The sequence below is a fragment of the Otolemur garnettii genome, unplaced genomic scaffold (genome assembly GCF_000181295.1).
Source record: "Otolemur garnettii isolate 467f Iridium unplaced genomic scaffold, OtoGar3 scaffold00114, whole genome shotgun sequence".
NCBI classification, from domain to species: Eukaryota; Metazoa; Chordata; class Mammalia; order Primates; family Galagidae; genus Otolemur; species Otolemur garnettii.
This window is the reverse complement of record NW_003852509.1, coordinates 4775060-4788513: the sequence shown is the minus strand read 5'-3', so window position 1 is coordinate 4788513 and position 13454 is coordinate 4775060. Positions and strand designations below refer to the sequence as shown.

At 46.3% G+C, this 13454-nt stretch overlaps 1 protein-coding gene across 1 annotated transcript in view; it reads left to right on the top strand.

Annotated features, from left to right (window-relative positions):
- Nucleotides 1-13454, top strand: part of DLGAP2 (DLG associated protein 2) — a 480560-nt gene that overhangs the window by 216990 nt on the left and 250116 nt on the right. Inside the window, exon 2 of the mRNA XM_012809840.2 lies at nucleotides 12362-12394. The gene's annotated coding sequence lies outside the window, so the exon portion shown is untranslated. The remainder of the gene's footprint in view (nucleotides 1-12361; nucleotides 12395-13454) is intronic.

Below are 13454 nucleotides of genomic sequence, written 5' to 3'. Positions count from 1 at the left end.
AATCTATAGCCTTTATATATACCAATGATAATCAAGCTGAAAAGACAGTCAAGGACTCTATTCCTTTTACAGTAGTGCCAAAGAAGATGAAATATTTGGGAGTTAACCTAACAAAGAACATGAAAGATCTCTATAAAGAGAACTATGAAACTGTGAGAAATGAAATAGCTGAAGATGTTAACAAATGGAAAAACATACCATGCTCGTGGCTGGGAAGAATTAACATTATTGAAATGTCCATATTACCCAAAGCAAAATACAATTTTAATGCAATCCCTATTCAAGCACCACTGTCATACTTTAAAGACCTTAAAAAAATAATACTTCATTTTATATGGAATCAGAAAAATCCTCAAATAGCCAAGACATTACTTAGAAATAAAAACAAAGCAGGAGGAATCACGCTACCAGACCTCAGACTATACTGCAAATCCATAGTGATCAAAACAGCATGGTACTGGCACAAAAATAGAGAGGTAGATGTGTGGAACAGAATAGAGAACCAAGGGATGAACCCAGCTACTTACTCTTATTACTGATACTGCTAATTACTGATCTTCAATAAGCCAATCAAAAACATTCAGTGGGGAAAAAGATTCCCTATTTAACAAACAGTGCTGGGTGAACTGGATGGAGACCTGTAGAAGAATGAAACTGGACCCACACCTTTCACCATTAACAAAGATAGACTCTCAATGGATAAAAGATTTAAATTTCAGACATGAAACTATAAAAATATGAGAAGAAACTTCAGGGGAAACACTTGAAGAAATCAGCCTGGAGAATATTTTATGAGAAGGACCTCCTGGGCAATTGAAGCGACACCAAAAATACATTACTGGGATCTGATCAGACTAAAAAGCTTCTGCACAGCCAAGAACACAGTAAGTAAAGCAAGCAGACAGCCCTCAGAATGGGAGAAGATATTTGTCTCTGACAAAGGTTTAATAACCAGAATCCACAGAGAACTCAAGCGTATTAGCAAGAAAAGAACAAGTGATCCCATCTCAGGGTGGGCAAGGGACTTGAAGAGAAACTTCTTTGAAGAAGACAGGCGCAGGGCCTACAGACATATGAAAAAATGCTCATCATCATTCATCATCAGACAAATGCAGATCAAAACCACTCTGGGATATCATCTAACTCCAGTAAGATTAGCCCATATCACAAAATCCCAGAACCACAGATGTTGGCATGGATGTGAAGAAAAGGGAACACTTCTACACTGCTGGTGGGAATGCAAATTAATACATTCCTTTTGGAAAGAAGTTTGGAGATCATTTAGGGATCTAAAAATAGACCTGCCATTTGATCCTTCAATTCCTCTACTAGATACATATCCAGAAGACTAAAAATCACTTTATAACAAAGACATTTGCATCAGAATGTTTATGTTTATTACAGCCCAATTCATAATTGCTAAGTCATGGAAGAAGCCCAAATGCCCATTGATCCACGAATGGATTAATAAATTGTGGTGTACGTACACTGTGGAATATTATGCAGGCTTTAAAAATGGAGGCTTTAACTCTTTTATGTTTACATGGATGGAACTGGAACATATTTTTCTTAGCAAAGTATCTCAAGAATGGAAGAAAAAGTATCCAGTGTGTTCAACCCTACTATGAAACCAATTTATAAACACCTACACTTCCATATGAAAGCTATAACCCAATTACAGCCCAGGATGAAGGGGAAAGAGGAGGGGGAGGGGAAAAGAGCAGGGAGGATAGGTGGAGGGAGGGTACTTGGTGGGACCACACTTATGGTGCATTTTACAAGGGTACATGTTAAATCTACTAAATGGAGAATATAAATGTCTTAACACAATAACTAAGAAAATGCAGTGAAGGCTATGTTAACCAGTTTCATGAAGGTATTTCAAATTGTATATAAAACCAGCACATTGTACCCCATAATTGCATTAATGTACACAGCTATGATTTAAAAAAAAAAAAAAGAAAGAAAAAGAAAATAAATTGTGGTCCATCTACACAATGGAATATTATCTGGGAATAAAAAGTAAGGACGTGCTGATACATGCTACAACATAGATGCACTTTGAAAATATTCTGCTAAGTGGAAGGAGTCAGTTATAAGAACCACATGTGGGCTCAGCACCTATAGCTCAGTGAGTAGGGCACCCGCCACATACACCAAGGCTGACAGGTTTGAGCCCGGCCCGGACCTGCTAAACAACAATGACAACTGCAACTAAAAAAATAGCCGGGCCCTGTGGCAGGTGCCTGTAGTCCAAGCTACTTGGGAGGCTGAGGCAAGAGAATCGCTTAAGCCCAAGAGTTTGAGGTTGCTGTGAGCTATGATGCCACAGCACTTTATCCAGGGCGACATAGTGAGACTATGTCACAAAAAAAAAAAAAAAAAGAAGAAGCAGCAGCAGCACATATGGGCGTCTGTTCATACAAACTGTTCAGAACAAGTAAACCTATAAAGAAGTGGATTTGAGGTTGCGAGGGGGAGGGGCTGGGAGGGTCTGCTAAAGAGAATGTGTTTATTCTTAGAGGGATGCAAATGTTCTAAAATGGAGTGTGGTGATGGCTGCCCAACTCTGCATCTATGATTGAGTTGTACGCTTGAAGCACGTGAATAGTATGTGAATGATATTCAACTAATACTATTACTAAAAATTCACTAAAAAAAACAAGACGAATAGTAGTTTTCCAGGAAAAGAAGGACAGCAAGTATACTTTGTGCCCAGTGCCACACAAAGACCCAGAGCTTCAGAGGGACCCAGCGTGACTGGAGGGTGGGGTGTCTGGGGGTCTGGGGCAGCCACCCTGGAGGGAGGGGGGTGCCCTGCCCCCACTCAGTTGGGAGACAGATCTACTGACAGGGCCGGAGCAGGGCAGTGGTAGGTTTTCACTCCTACCGTGAAACTGTGTGTGCAGTTTGCTCCTGTGCCTCATGCATTCTGAGTGTCTACCCTTTAATTCAGGGGTCCTCAAACTTTTTAAACAGGGGGCCAGTTCACTGTCCCTCAGACCACTGGAGGGCTGGACTGTGGGCCCCAGGACGAGTTAGCTGCTAAGCAGGACAGGCAGCGGCAGCAAAAACACCCAGCTGGCTGGATAAATGTCCTCGGCGGGCTGCATGTGGCCTGCGGGCTATAGTTTGAGGATGCCTGTGCTAATCGGTCGAGGAGAGAAATTATCCACACACAATCATAGAACACTAGAAATTTTCCATCTTCTGGAAATATATACATGGATTTCCCACTATTGGGAGTTATATTTAAGAGTGTAACTTTACAGCAGTGATGCTCTGGGATACAGGGACTGCTTTCTGTGTCCCATCCCTCACTGTCCCTCTGTCTCTCCACTGACTGCACCTGCTGTCTGAGGCTGGGGGCTTCGCTTGTCTCTACCCATCCTCTTTCTCTAAGGAGCAGAGCAATGATCTTCAACATCAGCAGAATTAAATCTGGCTTCAGGAGCCCACAGTTTCATTTCCTAACAGCTTCTTAGAATTTTGAGATAAATCTTCCACTATAACTATGCTTCTGGTTCCAATTTAGGATAATATTTGGTATAGTCTAAAGCCATGGCAGAGACTTATTGTCTTTGAAAAATAAATTCAATGTAAATTTTAAAATGTCCCTCCAAACCCGATAGTTTTTCAGGTAGGTTTGACTGCCTTTCAACTTTATGCACTACCTGCTGGTGACAGAAATGAGAAAAATAGGGTGTAATAGGTCAAAAATAGAAAATATAAATCCCAGTGAGAAGGAAGCATGGCAGCCCCCACCGGGAGAGCACTTTTCTGACTTTTGTGGTGCAGGCCCTTCCGTCCAGGAATGCAAGCCATGAACCCAGGCTTGACAGATGAATAACAGCTCGGTGACTGGTACCAAATAATGCCTGGGTTATCAACTCTGTGAATCCTACTGTAATAAATGAATACCTTGTCATGAGCGGGGGGAAAAAAGAGAGACTTAAAAATAAGTGATATTTTGCTGACACTTTTGGAACAAGCTAAAGACAAGGGAACAAACTCAGAATGTCAGGGAAGGGACATTTGATATGATACAGAAGGTTCCAGCGGAAATATTTATGGCTGAGCGAACTGAAAATAAGCCCAGAGCAATCTTGGACTTGTCACTGCCTCTAGAGCTCACCGGGAGGGCCTGTGTCCTAAGTCGTCACAGTGTTGCAGACTATTTGTCCCTTTGGTGTTTCATACAAATTTCCTTTATTTTGATAATGATAAGAGAATTAGGTCAAGTCTCCTGGGGCTAATATTTATTTTCTGTGTGCAATTGTCAGAAATAAATATGGCATGTAACTGAACAGCTCTTTTAAAAACATGAGTCAACATGTACGAGTGCCCAGGGAATGGGCCATTCTGTGTTAGAGGGCTGATCACTGCACCTGCATGGGTACTTGTACCTATGAGAATTCTTAAAAACAGAACTTGAATGCCATCCTGTATAACTGTCCATGGCCGACCACAGGCAAATCTCTTTGCTTCTCTGGGCCTTTCTTTCCTTAACTGAGCAAAAGCAATACTGATGCTGGCTATTTACACAGAGCTGCTGTGGGATTTGTAAGACTGGAGTCTGAACAGCACTGAATTTCACAGGAAAGAAGGACACAGGGGTAAAGTAAACTATTGATTGTCCGTGGGTGAGCCATTTACTTGTGGGCTAATTTTTCATCCCAGGTGCATGTCCACTGGGCAGAGAGCACATATTTGGGTTGGAGGATAATGAGGCCCTGTGTCCTTAGAGACGGTCAATAAATCCTTTAACTTTCTGGAGTCAAGCTTACTCTGAAGGTGAATCTGCAAACATCAGACCCACACGTCGCGTAGTAGGATTTGATGCTGGATGGTAGAGGACCTGAGATGTGAGCTAACTGCCCAGCCCAGGAGCAGCCCAGTGTGGGTGTCCTGGCAGACAGGAAGGGCCAGGTGTCCCAGCAGAGGCTCCGGAGCACACGACCTTTCCTGTTTTGGTCATAGCTGTGTCTCTAACGCACAGAACAAGGCTGGGAACGTGGGGAGTGAGCAAAGGTTTTCTCTGAGGATATCTGAGCACCCTTCCTCTCACGGTGATGGTGGAAATGGGAGCGTACACACCCGTGACCAGAAACCAGGGCTTGTCTTCCCCTCCACGACTGTGGCCTTTGGTCCCCTGTGGCTCATTGCTTTACCAATGCCACCTATTTCTGGGTTTGCCTTCACATGTTTTCACTTCATTTAAAAACCTGAATTAGAATTCTATCTGCATGCCGCGGTTTAGTTGAATGAACTGTCCTCACAGTGGAGCACACTGACTCTCAACTTGTGTTCTAATTACAGTCATGGCGTCCCTTGACTTTGTGTGGCACTGGGCACAATGTGTACCCCGAGACAGCAGGTGCAGTCCATATATCTTCTGAGAAACGCGTCCTTAGGCAATTTTGTCACTGTCTGAACAACACCGAGCACAGTTACAGAAATGCACAGCCAGGCTGTGAGGTCCAACCTGCCACTCCTGGGCTGCAGCCCTGCAGGGCATGCACCAGACACAGGGTAGTCACACCACAGCGTCAGTGGCCGTCTGAGCATATCTAGATGTAGAGAAGGCACGGTGAGAGTGTGGGGTTATAACCCTGTGCATCTTGTCACTGACTGAGCGTCGTTAGTTACACAGCCTGCAGCTGACCTTGGCCTCTGATGTGAGCTGATCCTGTATGTCACTAATGATGCAGTTTTAGTCCATGTTGCTGCTCTTGTGCATTTCTGATGTGAACACAAAAGTAGCCTCTTCCCCAGACATGTTTGCTAACTCTTGTCCCTGAGTGGGCTGCACCCAACTGGGTAACTTCTGCCCTTCCTCCAGAGGACACTCGGGCGCTGGGGCACACGAGGCCAATTGGTATTTGAATTGGTCCCTCTTATCAGTGTCTGCCCATGTGAAGTGATTCTTATATTTCTAGATTGCTAATCAATGAAGATTGCTTATTAAGATAAAACTACTAACATTTATTGATTGATAAATATGTGCTAGATTTGGGGCTAAGATATTTACACAATTATTTCATCAATTCTTAGAATAGGGGGCGGCACCTGTGGCTCAAGGAGTAGGGTGCCGGCCCCATATGCTGAGGGTGGCGGGTTCAAACCCAGCCCCGGCCAAAAAACTACAAAAAAAACCCCAACAAATTCTTAGAATAGGTCTAAGAATAAAATCTACCACTATCCTATAGATAATTAAATTCAGGGTTTTTTTAAATTTTGAAATTAAAACAAAGGCAAAATTCAGATGATGGTGATATTAATAGCTAATATTTAGGGGCTTACATTGTTGCCTGAAATATTTTTTTCCTGTATACGTAAATTATTTGGTGCTTTAAATCACATTGCAAACTAAAAATTAACACATTCTCTGATAGTTTCACTTTATATTCTTCTGTCTGTTACCTAACCCACAGAACTACCAACGCTGTCATCACAGTTCCTGAGAAATAACTTCCAAGAATTTACTCTTTCTTATTCTAGGCTTTTACTTTACTTTTATAAATACACATTACTGGTATATTATAATATTTCAATGAATATCTCTTAGCATCATGCCTGGACCATAACAAGTTTTCTATAAATATTTATCTAATGACTATTAAAGAATATATATTCAAATATGAAACTCACACAAAGAGTTCTACCTTTTGCTTTTTTACTGTATTTTTTAATACTTGATATTTTTCTTTTGAGCACCATGAGATTCTATGGCATCCACAAAACAATATAACTATTCTTCAATTAATGACTAGGGAAGTTCTCAACCTATATGTCAAGTTATGTGATAATCATGTAGCCTTGTGGTCATCATGTCATTGGCCACGTGGTCATGTAGTCATCTGAACATGTGGTGTGTCCCAGTGCCATGTGGTTATGTGGTCATGGTGTCACATGGCCATGTTGTCATAAGGTCATACAGTCATATGGTTACATGACTGTGGTGTCATGTGGCCACAATGTCACGTGATCATGTTGTCATATGGCCATGTGGCTATGTGACCATGGTGTCATGTTGTCATGTGGCTGTGTGGCCGTGGTATCATGTGTCTACCCTGTCACATCATATCCAGTCCCTGGATGAGTGAGTACCTGTCCAGGGAGTCTTGCCATGTGGCCATGGAGTCATGCTGTTATGTGTACATATTATGTGGCCATGTGGTTGAATTGTCATGTGGCTGTGTAGCCAGGCGTCATGTGGCTTTGTGGCCATGGAGTCATGCTGTTATGTGTACATATTATGTGGTCATGTGGTTGAATTGTCATGTGGCTGTGTAGCCAGGTGTCATGTGGCATGATGTCATGTGACTGCGCTATCACGCTGTATCAAGCCCTTGGATGAGTGAGTCCCCAGAATCTTGGCAAAGGGTCCTGTCTCCCTGCTTTCTGCTAATGTGAGAAGCGCTAACAGTCACAGGTGCTGTGGGTCAGTGGTGACCGTGCAGTCAGGCAGGTCTGACTGGGGTCTCCAATTGCTGCCCTCAGTGTGGCTGGACACTCCATCTCCAGCAGGCCGCTGACAGGGAGCGTTTCTTCACTGTGAACACAAGGAAGCATCTTGCCGTGCACTCAGCCTCAGAGAAGGGCATCAAGGGCGTGCTCTGTCCTCGCGATTAGTCACTGCTGCAGCTGGAAGGAAGCAGAGGGGGCCAGAGGAAGCAGCAGTTAGAGCACTGTCACAGCAGCTGAGCCACCCCCACCCCAGAGCTGCCTGTGCTGCATGGCCAGGGAGGGCACAGCCACCCTCCCTGGGCCCTCTCTCTCCCTATGGGCAGCGCACGGATGCTCTTCCTGTCCACAGCTGCACTGGAAACAGCCTCAGAAGAGGGGACCCCTGCTTTGGGGGATCCTGAGATTGGCCTTACCCAGGGGAGCTGTAGCCATGTGGCCCAGGCTGTGTCTATTATCCTCAGCAGTAGCCACCGGGCCTCCCAGGAGAGTTGCCAGGGCTCGTCTCCCATCAGTTTAGCTCTTGCAACTGTACCCAGCCTCTCCTGCGTCTCCAGTGGGGAGGTAGGGTGGTACCTGGGGGACATCGCCCACTGACACAGGAGAGGGATTGAGAGTGCACTTGGCTTCACACACAGAGCTAGATGCTGCATCTAAAAATATGTGCATAAATTTAGAGTAACCTCCATAGATAAAATGCTGTATGAATTCACACAGGAGATGCAGCAGCTCCCTCTTTTCTGGGAGATTAAAATGAAGTCCACACTTATGCCAAAATGAGAGGGTGTTAGCCTTTTGCTGGTCATGTTTGGAGCCCTGGGACCAGGCTGGTCCTCAGGGGCTGTGTCCAGTGCAGGTGTGTAGATTGTACGTATGTGAAATCGGGGGCACATTTCTCTGTCTGTGTCAATTATCGTAAATTACTGCAGTGTTCTAATTTAAGTGACACTCTGCACTAATGATGATGAATCCATAGTGCATCGAGTTTAATTCTCATCGACATTGTGGATAGTTTTTTAATGGGTGTTCCAGGGTGGGGAATTGCTAACTTTCATAGATCAAATCCCGGCTCCGGAGCTTCCATGGGGAAGCACCTTTTCCCTTGTAAGGGAGTCCAGGGATGCAGGGGAGACCAGGCCAAGGCTTTGAGAAGCTGAGGAGAGATGGTACATATGAAGCAGAAGTTCTCCATCTGGGATCACAGGCTGGTGGGAGTGCCCCTCACAACGTCCTGTGCCCAGTGCAGCACCAGGTGCCACACTGTGTGTCAGGCACATTTCACTGCACTTGGGACCAGCTTAGCTCAACTCGCCCTCTAGACGGGGTTAAATGAGGACAGGCTCAGAGGCCAAGCTGGGCAAAGCCACACTTCTCCTGGGCATAACAAGCCAGGGTCAGGTCTCCCCTTGCCGGTGCCGTCTTCATCTTTCCTCAGTAGAATGCGGCCTTTCACTCCATGGGACGTGGTTGTTTCATGGTAAATTGTGAGTGGAACGTGACACTCTCCAGTTCCCCAGTCCTGGGGTCACCTAACCAATAAAGCCACATGACGGCCTCAGCCCAGGCTGCACATGGCATGACCGCCATGTGGCACAGGGCAGCCCTCCTGAGCCGTCCTCAGCCTCCTCCTTCCTGCCAGTTCTTCCTCTCCTATCTCCTCCCCTTCTTCCCTCGGCACTGCCACCTGGTCTTTAGGCAGTTTGGCCTCTTGTGCCCTCTGTCTTCTGCAGGCTCCTGTCCACTAGAACCCACCTCCCAGGGCGGGAGGAGCAGGTGCAGTGGCCGAGGCTCACCCACCATGCCCGCTGACACCCCCCGCACCGCAGGGGGAGGCGCCCACTTTCCTCCCACCCCAGCCCATCGAGGCTCGCTGTGGGGGTTCACGCATTAGCCAGGCTCTCTGCTTCTCCTCCTCTGTGTTCTCCAGTTAATAAACCTCAGTTCTAGCCGTCATGCGAGTGTCCCATCATCACCTGTTTCGAAGGGGTCTTCCTTGTCCACTACGTGTTTTCTTAACCAGAGAAGAGCATCTTTCCCATGTTGTGGCTTGTATTACCTAGAATCACACTGGGAATGTAACTGGTGTCCAGAGGCCTCCTGTAGAGGGAAGATTTCAAGTGGGTGACATTCTGAGCAGGAGCGTGTGTAATTCTTGGTGTTGGTAGTAGCCTGAGGACCGGCTGAGTGGGAGCCTGCCCGGGACAGGGAGGGTGAACTGAGCCCTCTGCTATGGCCTGTGTGCTTCCCATACCTTCTGCTGTGACAGCTCCATCAATATCTCTGCTCTTCTAACTACTTCTGCTCTGCAAACCTTCCCGAGGACACTCAGGCAGAATAAGTGGCTGAGACACTCAGCAGCAGCCTCTATACCCGTGTGGCTGCTGACTGGGTTGCCAGACCCCACCCACCTGGACACCGGGACAGCAGACGCAGGAGAGGCTCTGAGACGTCTGAGCAGAGAGGCTTTGGAATGGGGTAGTCAGGCAGTTGCCTTCAGGAATAAACGTCACCAGAATGAGGTGGACAGGCCACCACTGACGTGGGTCGCTGGTTGTTACTTGAGGACATGTTTCTGCAGGCAGTGATGTCACTGTCTGGAGCTGACCTGAGTGAGCAGAGAGCTGGCATTTGGTCCCGTGCACCCGTTGGGGGCCTGGCTGCCAGCCGTTTGTTTCTGTTACCTTCTGCACTGAGACCTGCACATCTCCCTCCAAGCGCTCCCTGGGGTCACTCCCTCATTTGTTAGACATCCTTGTGTCGTTAATAATTCCTACAGCTTGTAACAGAGGGCAGGTGACAGACCTTTATGAGAAATGCACCGTGGAAACGTGCTCCATGATGGTGAGTTTCATCCTAGGCTCATGACACACAGAATGATGTTTTCTTAAGATCTAGCAGAGAGTTTTTTCCTTAAAAAAGGATGAGGCCCAAATGCATTAATAATTGAATTTGAAAGATATTTGCCTAAGACTTTCATCCTGGAGACACTAAGGAGTCACTCACTGAGCTGACACCTTTGTTCCAGAGATTTGTGATGATCTTTGAATCACAAGATGTGGATTCATTGAAAGTATTGGCTATTATGCCATTACTAAGCACGCTGTGTTTTGAACTTGCTGGGTAATTTTAAATCTACAAAACCTGTGGTGGAGATTAAGTCTATTGAGAAGGACTTGAATTTGTGGATCAGTTTGGATGCAGATTTTGGTCAGTACTTGGTGAGCAGGTGGATGAAACACAGTTCCCAGTGTAGGTGTCCCCATGAGTCCCAGAAGGCACAGGAGTCCTGCAGGTGGCTGAGGGTGGGGCTGGGTCACATCCACTTCTGCACATGCAGCTCTGAGCTCCCAGGGAGGCCACTCTGCTATCTCAGTGACCATCCTCTGTGGCCTACATGGTGGGGGCCCTAGCACTGCTGAGTCTATCTGAGGACCTCTCCAGTGACTGCAGAACTTGGGGCTCACTCAGGCTCCATGGAGGGTCCAGTGCCTTCTCTACCCTGTTGTGGGGGGGGGGCAGCCCCTGACTCTTGGTTGTCATGTGTCCCCTCAGGTGGTCTCCTGCAGCTCACACAGATGCCAGTGCTATATAGCCTGCGGGCTTAGCACCATGCTCCCAAGTGTCCTGTGGAGGTCTCTCTGGTCAAATTTAGCAACTTCTCAAATAAAATTAGTGAGTTCCTTTATCATGGTCTGTGCACAGCCTCTAATTTGGAAGTGGCTATAATAGATTTGCTATCAAGGGCTACAACAGGCAGCCTTTATTTTTTGTTTGGAATAAATAAAACAGACATACAACCCAAGATGCCTTCCAGCATCTTGATTCTAAAATAGCCTTTCAGGGCTTAGCATTCTTATTTAAAGCCCTTCATGTCTCTATGACTCAGGGGCTGCTTTTCTGGGCACCTGCTGCCAGGAGCTCTCCTTGGGGAGAGAGGAAGCACATCCCCCGCAGATTCTGCGCCCATGGGTGTCAGGGCTGCCTGCTGTGGACTGCCAGGCAACTCCCCACTCTCTGCGGGTCTCCCGGGACCTGTCCTGAGGCGTGTGCCACCACGTGTGCTTTCCCCATCTCTGCCTTGCCCACTACAGGTGTGTCCAGGAGGCACAGGTGTGGGTATACCTTCTGCACCGAGGCTTGCCTGGGAAGACTCAAGACAGGCCGAATCTCACCCCCCCGTGCTCCCAGGAGAGGCCTCGGTCCCAGCACCGAGCTTCACTGGGAAGAGGAGAGAGCTGGCTACGAGCCCAGGTCCACCTGGCCCCGAAATCTGGATTATTTCCCACAAAGACCTCACATTATATTCATGGTGCCCACACTGCACCTTCTCTGTGCAGTTATAAATTATAAATACCAGGGTCCCTCAGCATCTGTGGCTACTCTGCAGAGCTGAGCCCAAAGCAGTGGGCCTGCATGTGGGGATGCCTTTGGTGTCTGTGGATTTCCGTGTTTTTACTTAAATGAGGTATTATACCTTTGCTCATACTTTTAATGCCTGAAAGGAGATGTAACAGAGTTGTATTCACAGTCAAGGTTTCAATATTGGAATTAAGTGATAAGACATATCGTTCTTATTTCACCTAAGTAATTTGTGTTGAGCCATGTGCAATTATGGAAGTGTGCTGGCTGTGTGCATGTGTGTATGGCAAAGAGGTCAACTTTAGTAAAGCAAAATATAGAGGACATTTGCCAACAGTAGTTTTTAGATAAAGTTTGCTGAAGTGCAAGGTCAGGACTGGCTAAGTTTGTTGAGAGGTACAGGCTCTGGTGCAGGCGCCCTGTGTCAGCTCTCTAGCAGGCTAGCGTTGTTGCCGCTGCCGTTCTTTGACCTTTTTACTGTGCTGACTGAAACTGCCCGGGTGTAACGGCCCCTCTCTGTCTCTTCTGTTTTCAGAGTCGCAGTGCACCCTCTGCGGGGAGCCGGAAGGTGAGTAGCCTCCTGACTGTCACCTGCTCAGGTGGACAGCGCTGGGGGCCCCGTGTGGCCTAAGGCTGTGCTGATGGCAACAACCTGCTGTGACTCAGAAACCGTATTCTGTGTGGTGTTTGATAGAAAGGGGAATGAAGAAATCGAAGCAAAGATAGGAAGAGCATTCAAAGTCATGAGTTTGTCTGAAAAAAAGGATGTTACAGCCAGATCACAGTATTTCCTTTTTGCTTTGGATTTACAAATTTTAGCCAATTGTCTCCAGATAGTAGATGCCAATGCATATTTATTGGTTTTAAATTCATGAGCCAAACACACTGATGAGACCTGGCAAAACCATCCTAATTGTCAGTGCACATGAAACTTCGTGGTAACCAATGGTGTTAACTAATATATTATCACTTGAATTTCAGCCTAAGTTTCATACGTCTAACACATTTAAAAGTGAGGCTCTTGAGTCCATAATTTGTTAGCAGTACTCCAAAATAACGAAAGCCAAAATTAATATAGTATTTTTCAGTGGTCTAATTAGAGAGAATGAGGAAAATATGGTCAACACTTATAACCGCTGTTAATGGGGACTCTGAGTCAACCAGACTTTTGATTTTGTAGACTGTAGAGGCAAATTGTCTAGAAAGATAGGTGGCCTCCAGGAATGTGTCTCAGGTCAGAGTCTGCCCAGTCCTGCAGAGGCTGGTGCAAGACCTCCCGCCATGCCAGGGCCATGAGCCTGAGCCGTAAAGACTGACATGCACTTGAGCTTCTGAAGCCTGATCACCGCCACTGAAAGGACAGCCACCTACAAACCAAAATTGCATTGTGAATGCAAAGTTAACTGGAAATTCTATCAAACACTCCATTTTTCAAAATGTGTTGGTTAATTGAGGTATTATGCGAAGTTTTAAAATTCTTCCTGTGTATGTGTGTGTAAGTGTGTGATGCACAGACACAGCTATGGGGATGTCTATGGACTTCTGCTTTAAAGTCTTGAGCTTCGCTTTTACGCAAAACAGCAGACTTTGGACCCCTGCAGTTTCCAGGGTCAAAAGAAAGGTGGTGT